Consider the following 15,511-nt stretch of genomic DNA (forward strand, 5'->3'; position numbering starts at 1 on the left):
GAAATTTCTTGAGAAAGCTTTGAAATCTTTCTGCAGACATTTCCCAGCAAAACCTATGGGAACAAAAAATAGCTGTGCGCATGCTGCGGAGTTTTCTCAAGAAAATTTCTTGAGAAAATTTTCTCAAGAAACTCTCTTGAGAAAATGAGCATATCCATTATTTTCCGCAGGTACCTGCGGAATACCCCCGGAATTTCACTCCATTCACTGTAATGTAATCGCGAAATTCCAGGGGTATACCGCAGGTAGCAAATGATGTGCGGTAAACCCCCGGTATAGCCGTGATTTACCTGCGGTAATGCTCATCGCTCCCTGCGGTTTTGCAGGGAGTGATGTCATTATGACAGAAGAGGAAGCGGAGCAGAGTAAACATAGACGTCACACTCCCTGGACGCCCCACAGAAGTACTTCCGTGTGACCTCCAGGTGCCCGTGCAGTCTGTGTCCCGCTCCGGCCCCGCCGCTGCCTGCCCTGCAGTGTCAGTGTCTGCCCGCAGTGTCAGCAGCTTGTCACCCTGCAGCACAGACAGACACTGACACCCTGCAGTGCGTGCAGCCGCGGGGATGACGAGTGCTGCTGTCAGGAAGTGAGATGAGATCATTACCTGCTGTGACGATCTCCTGCCTCCTGATGTCACCGCTGTCACTGCCGTCTATGCCCGTCTCACGAGCGGCCCGAGACTGTCACTAGCGGTGACGTCACGGGCTCTCGCGATGCTGCTGAAAATGCGGCAGGCATAGAAGGCAGTGACAGCGCTGATGGCAAGACTGCAGGAGATCATCACAGCAGGTAATGATCTCATCTATCCTCCTGACAGCAGCGCTCGGCATCCCCTGCAGTGACCTGAGCTATTGATGTTAGCTCAGGTCACTGCATTGCTCTCACAGCCAATGGGGAACATTCTGTTCTTCATGGACTGGGACAGTGACTATGGTATGGATCGCCGTGGAATGGCCCCCCTTATTGGATTACGCCGGACGTGGAATTGATTGTTCTTATCAATAAATTGGTGAAAGAGGGAATGTGGGGAGTGTTTTTTTTCAAATAAAACTTTTTTTGTTGTCTATTTTATATTTCTTACTGCCGGGGTTGTGATGTCAGGTATCTGATAGACGCGTGACATCACTAACCCCAGGGCTTGATGCCAGGTGACATTACACATCTGGCATCAACCCCATATATTACCTCGTTTGCCACCGCACCAGGGCAACGGGATGAGTTGGGGCGAAGCGCCAGGATTGGCACATCTAATGGATGCGCCACTTCTGGGGCGGCTGCAGCCTGCTATTTTTAGGCTGGGGAGTGTCCAATAACAGTGGACCTCCCTAGTCTGAGAATATCAGACCCTAGCTGTCCGCTTTACCTTGGCTGGTGGTCCAATTTTAGGGGGACCCCACGTTTTTTGTTTTAAATTATTTATTTAATGTAAAATAACAGTGTGGTGTGCCCTCTGTTTTGGATTACCAGCCAAGGTGAAGCTGCCAGCTGTGGTTTGCAGGTTGCAGCTGTCTGCTTTACCCTAGCTGGCTACAAAAATAGGGGGAACCCCACGTCATTTTTTTTTTAATTATTTATTTTTTGGCTAAATACAAGGCTAGGCACCCTTTAGTGCCACATGAAAGTCACTAAAGGGTGCCAGCTTAGAATATGCAGGGGGGTGGGACATTATATAGGTCTTTCTCATCTATCTATCTATTCATCTATCCATCTTTCCCTCTATAAATGATCTGTCTATCTATCGATTATCTATCTATTATCTATATTATTTATTTCTGTTCAGCAAAAAAAACCGCAGGGACCAACCTGCGGAAAAACCGCGGCAAAACCGCGGCAAAACCGCATTCGTTTTTCCCGCGGATTTTGTGCGTTTTTTTACCGCAGGTGCGGTAATCTTCAACTCCCAGAAGTTTCTCAAGAAATTTTCTTGAGAAAAATCACTTTTCTAGTGCGCACATAGCCTAATATCTGAAAACAGATTGGGCCAGGAAAGTCAACAGTTTTGTTATATGGAAATGAGCTGTTAAGATCTATCGGCTAAACACTGACCTGCATGAAAAACTGTTTCCAGAGATTATCTAATATATAAAGCTCAGTGTATGTATGTATGTGTGTATGTATGTATGTATGTGTGTATATATGTGTGTGTGTATGACTGCTAAAGGAATTTGTACCGTCGCATTTACAATCACAAAATTTTGCACAGACACCCCATGTGACTCAGGGAACGTCATAGACTATGTTTTGACGGGAAAATTTAACCCCACGCTTTACAGTTACTGTACAAAAAACTGCCTCCATTAAACTGAATGGAGGTGGGAGCTACAGGCTATTAATAGCAACTGTCAGTGGTTGCTATAGGAACAAAATAAACTGTTAGTATAAGAAGCTTATGTGTGAGGTGATAAGATGTCAGTGAGGAGACAGATAGAAAGAGACAGAAAAAGACAGACAGAGAGAGACACAGACAGCCCTGGAAAGAGACAGCCCTGGAAAGAGACAGCCCTGGAAAGAGACAGCCCGGCAAAGAGACAGACAAGCAAAGCGACAGACGGCAAAGCCACAGATGGGCAGAGTGACAGACCTGGAAAGAGACAGACCTGGGAAGAGACAGCCCTGGAAAGAGACAGCCCTGGAAAGAGACAGCCCTGGAAAGAGACAGATAGGCAAAGAGACAGACAAGCAAAGCGACAGATGGGCAAAGCCACAGATGGACAAAGTGATAGCTCTGGAATGAGACAGCCCTGGAAAGAGACAGCTCTGGAAAGAGACAGTCCTTGAAAGAGACAGACAGGGAAAGAGACAGACAAAGACAGATGGGGAAAGAGACAGACGGGGAAAGAGAGAGACAGACAGATACACACATAGAGATAGACACAGAGATAGAGAGAGACAGACAAACAGAGATGGAGACAGATAGACTGATACAAATACAAACAGAGAGATAGAAACAGATAGACAGAGACATAGACACAGATAGACAAAGAAAGACACAGACAGAGAGACAGACAGACAGGGACACACAGACAGAGACTGGGAGAGAGACAGAGAGACAGGTACTATCCCGGGCAACGCCCGGGTACTACAGCTAGTTTTAAATAAAAGCGAGTTATGAGTGTAAGACATGTAATGACTGACAGTTTACGCTTGTAATCATACAGCATAGTGTCTCATACCAAAAATATTTGCTTATGTAGTCCTCTTTCAGTGCTTTAGGTTCCATCTGACAGGCAGGAAGTGTTGAGGAAGGTCAGTAAAACAGAGCTGCGAAACGATTATTCCTGGCTCACCGCGTTAAATATCAGGTGCTCAGAAAAAATAGTAAGTCTAATAGAAAATAATTCTGGCACACTTGGAGAATATATGAAGAAGAGAAAAACTTGGAATGCTTAAATGGTTTTATTTTGTGCATAGGTCAAAAAAATGATGATAATTCATCCATCCAACGTTTCGACCGTTAGAAGGTCTTTATCAAGGACAAATTTATCTAATGTAACAAAAACATACGCACCATTAGGGCATGAAAATATATAAATCAACATAGCATGATCATGGCATTGGTTGTAACAACAATCTCTAATAACATGATGATAGCACATAATCAAACCAAGACATACATATGCTTATAAAATCCATGTGTTGAAATAAAGAAGCCTAACAAAAAAATAAAGCTCATGAAAGGTACACTTATCATTTGATAAATGAGGGCAGTAGTGACCCACCTATATAAACAACTGTATGGTGTATGTTCAATAATATGAAGACATCACAATGCAGTCAAAAAATGGACAAGGTGTGATCCTATGTAGGAGACAAAATCAAATGAATATCGTATACATAACATACAAACATGCAAATCAGAAGAGTTACTTTCCTCTGCAATACCTATCTACAGGTGTGTCTTTCTCCACTTATACCTTATGCATTAAAGTGAATTGATGATCAATAGTAGTGACCTTTTTCCAGAGGGAAATGAGATATAGACAATTCTAAATGCAAGTAGATATAAACATGCGCATTAGAATAATACATGGATTATTCTAACTTCATGATTAAAGTGAAATAATGTGTCCTGAAGGAGAATAGTCTACCTGAAAAAATGTTTCGCTGTCAAAGGTAGATACCTGGGAGCATGAGAGAAAGTTTCGTGTTTCCTTCACTGATGGTTTCTCAGTTGCCTCAGAAGAGAAGGAATGTTCTGAGCAAGAGAGTCACACATAAATCGCATTAACGCATAAAGCAGGGAGAAAAGACATATATAGTGATTTCTGTGTATTATATAACAGATGGTAAGAAGGCAAAAAACTACCTGAAAAATGCAGGAATGGTATACTGTTACTCGCACTGAGGAATTCACAATGGCCTCAGGGTAACATAAGTGCTATGGACAAAATATATGAACATCAGGAATTACAAGCGGGATAAGAAAACCAGTATAAGGTACATGTGGTAGGATAAATAATGTATCAGTGTTACCTTAATATTGTTCCAACAAGGTGAACATGTATGGGATCATACAATGTAAAGGACTCCTTATGGGGTTCTCAAAGAGACCCTATGGAAAATGTATGATTTTAATGTTAAATAATATATGTGACATAAATGGTGGGCTGATATAGACACATACCTGAGATATTAAAGGTATTGGACACAGGGAAAGGCTAGTGAGCCATATATGATATCACGTATCTAAATGGAAATATAGAAAATCAATGAATAAGGCTGTTCCATTATGCTAGTGGCTCAAGGGGATAAGTACACATACCTTGCGTTGGTGATATAGGGTGTGGGCCCCAGGAAGAAGTGCACAGTGCGGTGGTGGCTTGTCCTTATGTAGTGGGAGCAATGCAGCGTCCACCATCCTGCTTCCTGGATGGTGGAACGCAGTGTGGGCCGGTGGAGCGCACGCCGCGCATGCGCAGTGCGGCGCGCCGCACCGCGCATGCGCCCGGAGCGCAGCACCAGCTCAATGGGAGGAAGTGCATCAGAGGAGGTGTATGGGTGCCTGGAAGTCAGGGATTGACCCGTGAATCACACAGTGCGCGCGCACAGCGCCACCAAGTGGCCCAGCACGCGCGCCCAGCACGGAACACGGGCCAAAGTGGATGATAGAGAAGTGAACCGACCAATGAGCTAAGCCCAGCACGTACACAGCGCCCATTCATTGGCACTGCGCGCAAGCAGGGCACAGGGCACAGAAGAAAAAACATGCAAGGTGTAACATTTAAGAATAAGGTCATGTGTGATCCTAATATAAAGGATCGCAGTGAGCTGGCCTGTGGATTGCACATGGCAAGCGCGCAGTGTCACTCCATTTGCACTAACGCACGAGTCAGGTACAGAGCACATGCCAGAAAAAACGTACCAAATGACTACATTATATAAAGTGCACAACAACAGAGAATCCTGGTGATGGTCCCTTATAGATGAGCGTGGCTGTGATGATGACATACATTGGTGCAAGGACGGTGAAGGGATCAAGTAGGAGGTGGAGCCTGGAACAAAGAAAAAACAATTAGGGAGAAATCCATGTCACTATGTGTACTAGAATGATGTTCTCACTTATCCTTATACTGGGTTTTTGACAATCATATTGTAGATGACCACTCAGAGGCTGAAAAGCAACAAAAGTCGACCCAACTAAATTAATATAGTAAATATTCAAGATAACGTAAAAACGAAACCTATCAGACAATGAACTTCTTTAGATGCACATATCGTGTTCCCTATTAAGACCTCTCGGTTCCAGCGTATTAAGGGTGAATATCCAATAAGATTCCCTTTCTTTCAGGGTACGTACTCTGTTACCACCCCTTCTAGGTGTGGGTACATGCTCCAGTACCTGGTACTTCAATTGCGCGATCGTGTGACCATACGTAATAAAATGGTATGGGATAGGGAGCATCATCTGTCTGCATCTAATGGTGGATTTGTGTTTACTAATCCGGTCTCGGACATGCTGGGTGGTCTCCCCAACATATCCGAGACCGCATGGACACTTAATAAGGTAAACTACAAAAGAGGACTCACATGTAAAAAACCCTTTTATGGAAAAAATTCGTCCTGACAAGGGATGAGTGAAAGTGTCACCCCTGGTAAGATTGTTGCACTGTATGCAGTGGTGACACGGAAAATTGCCTTTTTTGGGAGTACCGAGAAAAGTTTGCCTCAGTACAGTCTTACTGGAACCTATGTCAGCCCTTACAAAACTGTCCCGGAGATTACGAGGCCTCTTATTGCAAAATAAAGGGGGTACACTGAATTCGCTTACTTCTGGATAGGCCTTATTTAGAAGCGGCCAATGCTTGCAGACTATGCTCTTAATGAGAGGAGAAAAGGGATGATAAGTGTTTATACACGGAATGCGCGGGATATTCTTTTGAATGGTGGGTCTTTGAGAAAGTTTCTTATTGGCAATATAAATAGGATATCCCCTCTGGAGAAACTTCATACTCATTTCTGAGGATCTTACATCACGTTGTGCTGGGTCAGATACGATTCGTGCCACACGCTGATGTTGTGAAATAGGAAGACTTTGTTTAGTGTGGCGGGGATGGCAGCTTGTAAAATGCAGAAGACTATTGCGGTCAGTCGGTTTCACGTACAAATCAGTGCTGAGAATGCCGTCAGACGATATTACCATGGTATCTAAAAAGTTAATGTTATAGGTATCGAATTGAATGGAAAAGGTGAGACCTTGTGTGAAGGAATTGATCTCAGTGTGAAACTGTGATAGAGAAGCGGCATCGCCCCGCCAAATGAGGAAGATGTCGTCAATATACCTTTTCCATGTAATTACATGTTCCAACCACAGTGGATGATTGTATATGTGAAACTCTTCAAAATGTGCCATAAAAATATTCGCATAAGGGGGTGCTAAATTTGAACCCATCGCGGTCCCCCGTTTTTGTAAATAAAACTGGTCTTGGAACAGAAAAAAATTATTTTCTAGAACCAGTTGAAGAAGATCAATACAAAATTGGTTTTGTGAGGAAGAGTGGGTACTATGTCTATTCAAAAACCATTTTACTGCCTGTATGCCATCAAGATGTTGAATACTAGTATAAAGACTATTGACATCAAGGGATACCAAAAGACATTCTGGAGGTAACGACCCAATGGATTGTAATTGTGTCAAGAAATCAGAAGTATCTTTGAGGTATGATTTGATGTTAGGTATGAGAGGAGTAAGGATTCTCTCAACCGTGATGGCAAGGGGTGATAAGACGGATTCTGTTGAGGCAACAATCGGGCGACCGGGAGGATGACTCATGTTTTTATGGACCTTGGGTAAGGTATAGAACACCGGTGTAATGGGGTGGGCTTTAATAAGAAAATCAGCTAATTTCTGATCTATGGTATTATTGGCCAAATAGATATGTACAATGTGTTTGATGAGTCCCTGTACATGGGATGTTGGATCTCGTGAAATAGGTACATAAGTGTTTGTATCACTTAATTGGCTCAAAATCTCATCAATGTAGTATTTCTTGTTAAGTACCACGATGGCCCCACCCTTATCGGCCGGTTTAATAACGATATTGGGGTTATTTTTTAAATCCCGTATTGCACGACTTTCCTCTATAGTGACATTACGTTTAATTTTGAATTGACCCTCATCAACTGTCTTTAATGTGTGATTAATGTCTCTAGAGACTAAAGCAACATACGTCTCGATAGGGTGATACGTCTTAGGAGGGTTGAACGAACTCGTGCAATCCACAGGCCAGCTCACTGCGATCCTTTATATTAGGATCACACATGACCTTATTCTTAAATGTTACACCTTGCATGTTTTTTCTTCTGTGCCCTGTGCCCTGCTTGCGCGCAGTGCCAATGAATGGGCGCTGTGTACGTGCTGGGCTTAGCTCATTGGTCGGTTCACTTCTCTATCATCCACTTTGGCCCGTGTTCCGTGCTGGGCGCGCGTGCTGGGCCACTTGGTGGCGCTGTGCGCGCGCACTGTGCGATTCACGGGTCAATCCCTGACTTCCAGGCACCCATACACCTCCTCTGATGCACTTCCTCCCATTGAGCTGGTGCTGCGCTCCGGGCGCATGCGCGGTGCGGCGCGCCGCACTGCGCATGCGCGGCGTGCGCTCCACCGGCCCACACTGCGTTCCACCATCCAGGAAGCAGGATGGTGGACGCTGCATTGCTCCCACTACATAAGGACAAGCCACCACCGCACTGTGCACTTCTTCCTGGGGCCCACACCCTATATCACCAACGCAAGGTATGTGTACTTATCCCCTTGAGCCACTAGCATAATGGAACAGCCTTATTCATTGATTTTCTATATTTCCATTTAGATACGTGATATCATATATGGCTCACTAGCCTTTCCCTGTGTCCAATACCTTTAATATCTCAGGTATGTGTCTATATCAGCCCACCATTTATGTCACATATATTATTTAACATTAAAATCATACATTTTCCATAGGGTCTCTTTGAGAACCCCATAAGGAGTCCTTTACATTGTATGATCCCATACATGTTCACCTTGTTGGAACAATATTAAGGTAACACTGATACATTATTTATCCTACCACATGTACCTTATACTGGTTTTCTTATCCCGCTTGTAATTCCTGATGTTCATATATTTTGTCCATAGCACTTATGTTACCCTGAGGCCATTGTGAATTCCTCAGTGCGAGTAACAGTATACCATTCCTGCATTTTTCAGGTAGTTTTTTGCCTTCTTACCATCTGTTATATAATACACAGAAATCACTATATATGTCTTTTCTCCCTGCTTTATGCGTTAATGCGATTTATGTGTGACTCTCTTGCTCAGAACATTCCTTCTCTTCTGAGGCAACTGAGAAACCATCAGTGAAGGAAACACGAAACTTTCTCTCATGCTCCCAGGTATCTACCTTTGACAGCGAAACATTTTTTCAGGTAGACTATTCTCCTTCAGGACACATTATTTCACTTTAATCATGAAGTTAGAATAATCCATGTATTATTCTAATGCGCATGTTTATATCTACTTGCATTTAGAATTGTCTATATCTCATTTCCCTCTGGAAAAAGGTCACTACTATTGATCATCAATTCACTTTAATGCATAAGGTATAAGTGGAGAAAGACACACCTGTAGATAGGTATTGCAGAGGAAAGTAACTCTTCTGATTTGCATGTTTGTATGTTATGTATACGGTATTCATTTGATTTTGTCTCCTACATAGGATCACACCTTGTCCATTTTTTGACTGCATTGTGATGTCTTCATATTATTGAACATACACCATACAGTTGTTTATATAGGTGGGTCACTACTGCCCTCATTTATCAAATGATAAGTGTACCTTTCATGAGCTTTATTTTTTTGTTAGGCTTCTTTATTTCAACACATGGATTTTATAAGCATATGTATGTCTTGGTTTGATTATGTGCTATCATCATGTTATTAGAGATTGTTGTTACAACCAATGCCATGATCATGCTATGTTGATTTATATATTTTCATGCCCTAATGGTGCGTATGTTTTTGTTACATTAGATAAATTTGTCCTTGATAAAGACCTTCTAACGGTCGAAACGTTGGATGGATGAATTATCATCATTTTTTTGACCTATGCACAAAATAAAACCATTTAAGCATTCCAAGTTTTTCTCTTCTTCATATATTCTCCAAGTGTGCCAGAATTATTTTCTATTAGTAAAACAGAGCTGACATCACTGTGAAGAGACAACTGCAAATGTTGCAAATCTGCTTGTTGAGATTGTAATGACACAAACTTCACTTCTGCTGTAGTATGCTAGTTCTGATTTCACTGCACAGCTGAGTGATTATGAGAACAGAATGTCAGTCATTACATGTGTCGTGGGCGGGGGACAGACCACAACCGGGGGGGGGGGGCGCTCGAGGCGCTCGGATCCGGGCAGTGGCTGTGGCTTGAGTGGAAGCCGGATCCGGGGCTCGTGCAGCTGTCCATCGCCCATGAGTGAAAAGGGGTTATTTACAGTGTACAGAGTCTTTGTCAGTGACGTCACCCGTGGGTTGCGGTGAGGGATGGTGACACCGCCACTGCCTTGTAAGTGAGTGCCCGGGGCTGATGGAGCGGGCAGCAAGGTGAGATCCCCTCCACGGGTAGAGGAGGTGTAGTCCTGGGGCCCAGAGGATGGTGTGGGATTGCAGGGAGCAGGAAACTCACAGTTCGGTTGTCGTGGTGCTGGATGAGCTGCTGATGATTTGGAGGGTCAGTAACCACACAGAGTCTGTATTGTAAACCAAGGCCGGATGTCGGGAGCTTCTGGAGGGGTGTGCTGGTCCCGCACACAGATGTACAGCCAGGGGCCCTTTCATCCACACTCTGTCTGTCTCTTTCTTGTCTAGACTAGCCCGCTTGAAATGGCCTCCAGACAGGATCCCCTCTCTCGGCACCGGCGGGCTACAACCCAGCCCCGGTTGGCCTCAGGTTCACCGCCAACGGATCTATGTCGCCTGTGGCCCTCACTGCCACCTAGTCCGGTAGTCCAGGGCTCCAACCCCGACTACCAACCTCTCCAGGGAACTCCAACTGCCTCCTGTCAGCTCTTCACTGACTACAGCTCAAACTCCAGCTAAACTCTGCTCTGACACCTCCTAAGCTCTTTCGATCCCTCCCATTTTCCTGGGGAGGGGGTGAGTAGGGCCTGATTGGCTGGTGTATATCTGTGTGGGTATTGGGTTGGTGCCAAGGATGAGAATGGCCTGCACTTTGGTGGATTTGTAAAGGCCGTGTGACAACCTGGTTTTGCCAGGGCGTCACGCACCCCCTTGGTAAAACACAGCCCGTCCTTGGGCTGTCCGGCCACCAACATTTATTTTTCTGCTTCTGCAATTGAAAAATATAACAAGTAAACCATTTCAAAACATTTCATTCCCCGTAGGGAAGGCACATGAAAAAAAAACATTTTTAACGTTACGAAACTGTCCTGGAGAAAAGAGGTAGCCGAGTCCCGCTACGAAGTCCATAGAACAACATTTTACATCTGCTGCCAGCGCAGCCCCCCGTGCAGCTACTTTCTTCAACTGTTTAACTTTAACTCTCCTGCCTCCCTCCACCTGGGGATCCAGATGGCCTCCTCCACGGAACATGAGGACGTTCAACAAGGTTGCAGTCCTTAAACAGTCATCTGGTACCTTTTAACTTGTAAACAATAGAACATTCGGGTAGTTTACTGTTACTGTGCCTCCCAGTATGGGGCACGGGTTCTGTGCTCTACCTTCTACTCAGGAGCCAGGCTCTCTTGGATGCCCTTGGCGCCGGCGACGACGCACATATACTTTTACAATATAAAATCTATTTGTTAATTTTTCTACTCTTTCTGGATGTAGAAACATAGAATCATAGAATGTTAGAGTTGGACGGGACCTCCAGGGTCAACCCCCAACTTAAAGTAGGATTCACTAAACCATCCCACACAAATGTCTGTCCAGTCTCTTTTTGAAGACTTCCATTGAAGGGCAACTGACTACCTCTTGCGGAGCCTATTTGACTTGTTGATCACCCTCACTAATCTCTGACTCCTCTCAATTAGTATCATGTCATTGCTTCTAGAATTTCCTTGTGGAAATGAGAATAGGTCTGATCCCTCTACAGTGCGACAGCCCTTGAGATATTTGTAGACAGCTGTTAAGATTCCTCTCAGTCTTATTTTTTACAAGCTAAACATTCTTAAATCCTGTAACCATTCCTCATAGGACATGGTTTGCAGACCATATACCATTCTGGTCACTCTTCTCTGAACTTGCTCCAGTTTGTTGATGTCTTTTCTAAAATGTGGTGCCCAGGACTGGACACAGTATTCCAGTTGAGGTCTGGTGAAAGACAAGTAGAATACAATGCAATAACTACTTTACGTGATCCAGACTGTATGTTTCTCTTAATACACCCCACAATTTTGTTTGCCTTTTTTGCTGCAGCATCACACTCCTGACTCATGTGCAGTCTGTGACCTATTAGTATACTCAAGTCTTTTTCATGCGTGCTGTTGCTTACCCCTGATCCTCAAATTCTGTGTACACGTTTTTCATTTTTCTTACCCAGATGTAGGACTTTGCATTTCTCCCTGTTAAAAACCATTCTGTTAAATTACTGCCCACTGTCCAAGTTTGTTTTGATCTTTTTGAATCCTCTCTCTCATCTCTAGTATTAGCTATTCCTCATAGCTTTGTGTCAACAGCACATTTAATCAGTTTACCTCAATTCTTTCACCTAAATCACTGATAAAGAAGTTGAACAACACAGTTCCCAGGACAGAGTCCTACCCCACTTGCCATATTCTTCCAACTGGATGTGCAGCCATTTATGACCACTCTTTGGGTCCAATCACTAAGCTAGTTATGAATTCACCTAACAGTTGCCTTGTCCATTCCATACTTGGCCATGTTTTCAATAGGGATGGTATGAAATACATTAACAAATGCTTTGTTGAAGTCAAGATAAACTGCATTTCCCTGATCCACCTATTCAGTGATTCTATCATAGAAGGAAATGAAGTTAAGGCCCAGTCACACTAAACAACATCGCTAGCAACATCGCTGCTAACGAACAACTTTTGTGACGTAACAGCGATGTTGCTAGTGATGTCACGGTGTGTGACATCCAGCAACAACCCAGCCCCTGCTGTGAGGTCGTTGGTTGTTGCTGAATGTCCGGGACCATTTTTTAGTTGTTGCTCTCCCGCTGTGAAGCGCACATCGCTGTGTGTGACAGCGACAGAGCAACAACTAAATGTGCAGGCAGCAGGAGCCGGCTTCTGCGGACTCTGGTAACCACGGTAAACATCGGGTAACCAAGAAGCCCTTACCTTGGTTACCCGATATTTACCTTCGTTACCAGCGTCCGTCCCTCTCAGCTGTCAGTGCCGGCTCCTGCTCTGTGCACATGTAGCTGCAGTACACATAACTCCATGTGTACTGTAGCTAGGAGAGCAGGGAGCCAGCGCTAAGCGTGTGCACTGGTAACTAAGGTAAATATCGGGTTGGTTACCCGATATTTACCTTAGTTACCAAGCGCAGCATCGCTTCCACGCGGCGCTGCTGGCTGGGGGCTGGTCACTGGTTGCTTGTGAGCTCACCAGCAACTCGTGTAGCGACGCTCCAGCGATCCCTGCCAGGTCAGGTTGCTGGTGGGATCGCTGGAGCGTCGCAGTGTGACATCTCACCAGCAACCTTCTAGCAACTTACCAGCGATCCCTATCAGGTTGGATCGTTGTTGGGATCGCTGGTAAGTTGTTTATTGTGACTGGGCCTTTAGTCTGACATGACTGATTAGTTGCAAACCCATGTTGGCTAACTCCATTCTCATACAGGTACTTGCATACATATTGTTTAATAATTTATTCAAAGATCTTTCCTGGTATAGAAGTTAGACTCAGAGGCCTATAGTTCCCTGGGTCACACTTTCGTTCCCCTTTTGATCATGTGCTCTTCTCCAGTCTTCTGGGACTTTTGCTGTTCTCCAAAAATTTTCAAAGATTATAGAGAGTGGTTCAGAAATTTCCTCTATTGTCTCCTCATTACCCTGGGGTGTTATTCATCTGGACCTAAAAACTTGAATTCATTTATGTTAGCTAAGTATTCCCTTCCTATCTCTCTGTTTATAGATAGCCTGGATTCTTCTGTCCCTTCAATAGTACAGTGAAAATCAGATAATGTAAGGCTAGTTTCACACTTGCGTTCAGCGCATTCCGTCACTATGGAGAATAGCGCAGTCCGTTAACGGACTGCGCTATTCTCCATAGAGTTGTATGGACGACGCACTGTAATGCAAGTGTCTGCGTTGCATCCGCTGGATGACACAGCGTCGTTATTTTGACGCTGCGTCGGGCGGATGGAACGCTGCATGTAGCGTTTTTCTGCCCTTGGCGGAGTGTCAAAAAAACGCAACTTGCAGGAATCCGTTAGGCGTCCGTTGTTTTTATAATGGACGCCTATGGTGGCGGATTCCGTTAGAATGCGTCATTTGACGGATTCCGATAACGCATCCGTCTTTACACAACTGCGCATGCCCAGATGTGTAAAGTCAAGGAAAAAAGCTATAACGGATTGCGTTATTTTGTACGATCCGTAGCATTGCGTTGTGCCACTATATGCAACGCATCCGTTGCATGCGTCACACAACGCAATGCTACGGATCCCGTCCAACGCAAGTGTGAAACTAGCCTTACATTTACTTTCTGAGATACAAGAGATGCAAAATAGGATTTTAAAAGTTCAGTCTTCTCTACATCATTTTTAACCACTTCACCAGTTTCATTATGTAAAAATCCTATAGCATCCCTTACTTTTGACATACCCTGAAAATCTATTTACAGTCATATGAAAAAGTTTGGGCACCCCTATTAATGTTAACCTTTTTTCTTTATAACAATTTGGGTTTTTGCAACAGCTATTTCAGTTTCATATATCTAATAACTGATGGACTGAGTAATATTTCTGGATTGAAATGAGGTTTATTGTACTAACAGAAAATGTGCAATCCGCATTTAAACAAAATTTGACCGGTGCAAAAGTATGGGCACCTCAACATAAAAGTGACATCAATATTTTGTAGAACCTCGTTTTGCAAAAATAACAGCCTCTAGTCGCTTCCTGTAGCTTTTAATGAGTTCCTGGATCCTGGATGAAGGTATAATTGACCATTCCTGTTTACAAAACAATTTCAGTTCAGTTAAGTTTGATGGTCGCCGAGCATGGACAGCCCGCTTCAAATCATCCCACAGATTTTCAATGATATTCAGGTTTGGGGACTGGCATGGCCATTCCAGAACATTGTAATTGTTCCTCTGCATGAATGCCTGAGTAGATTTGGAGCAGTGTTTTGGATCATTGTCTTGCTGAAATATCCATCCCCTGCGTAACTTCAACTTCGTCACTGATTCTTGCACATTATTGTCAAGAATCTGCTGATACTGAGTTGATCCATGCGGCCCTCAACTTTAACAAGATTCCCAGTGCCGGCATTGGCCACACAGCCCCAAAGTATGATGGAACCTCCACCAAATTTTACTGTGGGTAGCAAGTGCTTTTCTTGGAATTCCGTGTTTTTTTGCCTCCATGCATAACGCCTTTTTGTATAACCAAACAACTCAATCTTTGTTTCATCAGTCCACAGGACCTTCTTCCAAAATGTAACTGGCTTGTCCAAATGTGCTTTTGCATACCTCAGGCGACTCTGTTTGTGGCGTGCTTGCAGAAACGGCTTCTTTCGCATCACTCTCCCATACAACTTCTCCTCTGGCAACGTGCACTGTATTGTTGCCCGATGCACATTGACACCATCTGCAGCAAGATAATGCTGCAGGTCTTTGGAGGTGGTCTGTGGATTGTCCTTGACTGTTCTCACCATTCTTCTTCTCTGCCTTTCTGATATTTTTCTTGGCCTGCCACTTCTGGGCTTAACAAGAACTGTACCTGTGTTCTTCCATTTCCTTACTATGTTCCTCACAGTGGAAACTGACAGGTTAAATCTCTGAGACAACTTTTTGTATCCTTCCCCTGAACAACTAT

Source organism: Anomaloglossus baeobatrachus, chromosome 6, assembly GCF_048569485.1.
Source record: "Anomaloglossus baeobatrachus isolate aAnoBae1 chromosome 6, aAnoBae1.hap1, whole genome shotgun sequence".
In the NCBI taxonomy this organism is placed as follows: Eukaryota; Metazoa; Chordata; class Amphibia; order Anura; family Aromobatidae; genus Anomaloglossus; species Anomaloglossus baeobatrachus.